The sequence below is a fragment of the Gavialis gangeticus genome, unplaced genomic scaffold (genome assembly GCF_001723915.1).
Source record: "Gavialis gangeticus isolate Ggan-Ray unplaced genomic scaffold, GavGan_comp1, whole genome shotgun sequence".
In the NCBI taxonomy this organism is placed as follows: Eukaryota; Metazoa; Chordata; order Crocodylia; family Gavialidae; genus Gavialis; species Gavialis gangeticus.
The window spans coordinates 2,142,785-2,144,864 of record NW_017729012.1 but is presented as its reverse complement, the minus strand read 5'-3'; the positions used below and the strand labels follow the sequence as shown (position 1 = coordinate 2,144,864).

The following is a 2,080-nucleotide window of genomic DNA, read 5'->3' as shown; positions in this document are numbered from 1 at the left end:
AATCAGTTCCTCCAAAAAAAAAAAAGAACCTCTGTCCAGCAGTGTTCTGTATTACAGCAGTGCTCTGTATTATTTCCACCTTCAAACCATATTCAGGACACACATAAAGTGAATAATAGCAGGCAGCAGTCATAAAACACATGATACACTTGAGAAAACAGGGTGACAGAACTGTCTACATTGCAGCTACATCAAAACATTTTGGGGACTAGAACAGACCAATTAATAGAACAAAGCAATGAAGAAAGTCTTGCATTCAAAGCTAGTCTAAATCTATCCTAACAAAAGAGCTCACCCTAAGAAAACCTTGTCCTTAAAACAAAGTAAGGCATGTTTGGAAAGCTAAAACATTAGGATATGTAGGGCTGTTCCAGATCAGAAATGCAGTCGGGGCCGGAACATACAATACATTAACACTCATGTTCGCATTAAATTTGTACTGAGATTTGGAGCAGACAGATGATCATTTGTCCCCAGGGTAGCTGTCACAGTAGGCACTATTATGGCAATATACCATTAAGTGGTCTGTTTGCACTGAGCAAAAGTATGTCCACAGTCATCCTGGGCTGCGGGACACTTAGAGTAGCATAACTTACGTCAGGGTATTTTCACCGCTGTTCTTCCTCCGAGGTAAAGCATTCTTTGTTGCACCAAAGTCAAGGGCATTCACATTAATATGTCACGTGTTCAGGTCATAAGGCTAGCAATGGGGAAGCACCAGAATGGAGGCCACTGCTGCAGTGAGGAGAGAGCAGAGATAAACTCCTATCCAGTTATCTGGAGAACATAACTGAACGCCGAAGAGTGGCTTTAAAAAAAAAGCCTCCCAATATGCAAGCACAGCACATCTCGTGACTGGTAAATGCTGGATTCAAGCCCCTCAAGGGCCCTGCTCTCCACTTTGTAGCATGCAGTTATTGTCAGGGGAGCAAAACAAATGCAACATCAGGAGGGAAATCTGTTACAGCTGGTATGCAGTTGTGCGAATGACAACCCCAATTGCAGGGCAAGAACCTGGCACCCACATTTAGACAGAACTCGTCTAAGGTCCCATCTACACAACAGCTGCACTGCTTGAATTATGGCAGCCTAAAGGATGCAGTACAAATCCCCCCCTGCACCACAGATGAGGTTATGTTGTATAGGAAGGGGACTAACGTGGCCCTATAACCATCACCAGTTGGAACAATAAATAAAGACCCTGTTAACCAGCAATGTTACACCAGTGCACACCGTGTATGGACAAAGCCTAAGAGCCCTCTGAATTGCTCTCTCTCCATTGTGTCGTCCAACAAGTTCCCGTGCAGTTTATTTATACCTCAGAGACTTTGTGTGCTACACGGCCAATTTCTCACTCTCCCCTTGCCAGGAGCAGCGTTTCTGAGTCTCAGTGACCTAAAAGGGTAAAAGGAGTCACAGAGTCCGGGGTAGGGCTTCTCCAGACACCAGGTATAGCTAAAGCGATGGAGATGCGGCCACAGCATGACGGCAACTGCAGGTTCTCTTTCCACTTTTGGCTGCATTTCAGCTGTCGCAAAGGGGATCAGCAACACTGTTCTGGAAGGGAGAGGAACAAAAAGGGCATTTTTATGCTGATTCCAAGGAAGGATTTCATAGAGACATCCTTGCTTGACACTACAGCCTCTTTCTTGATTGTTAAAATACGCTCAAGAGATCCAAGGGAGAGGACTGTACCCCAGCCCCAACAACAGAGGAAGGCAAACAACCCCGTACAAATGTGACGGTAAAAAAAAATAAATAAAAAATTGCTTCCTGATCTCAGCAGTGGCCCCTAGACTGCACTGCGTGGTTAATAATGTCAGTGAAACCCCGGCAAGCATTTTCCGAGGGGAAAAACTTTAAACTTAATATGGATTTTTTCTTTTTGCTTTGTTCTCCCTACAGTTTTTCATCACATCAATGAAAATCTTATTGTTTTCTATCTGCGTGATCCCGGGCTCTGCGTTTCTCTTTGCCTCTCCCATTGGCTTTGGACAGCCACGAGCCTCGCACCATTTAACCAAAGTCTCGAAGTCGTTTTGTCTTTACATTAGTTTCAAGCTCCTGCAACCGGCAGAAT

At 44.6% G+C, this 2,080-nt stretch overlaps 1 protein-coding gene across 1 annotated transcript in view; it reads right to left on the bottom strand.

Annotated features, from left to right (window-relative positions):
• Window positions 1-1,419: 1,419 nt before the first annotated feature.
• The window catches only part of LOC109293210 (tapasin-related protein-like), a 19,081-nt gene continuing 18,420 nt past the window's right edge, over window positions 1,420-2,080 (bottom strand). The window contains exon 10 of the mRNA XM_019511023.1: window positions 1,420-1,557. The gene's annotated coding sequence lies outside the window, so the exon portion shown is untranslated. The remainder of the gene's footprint in view (window positions 1,558-2,080) is intronic.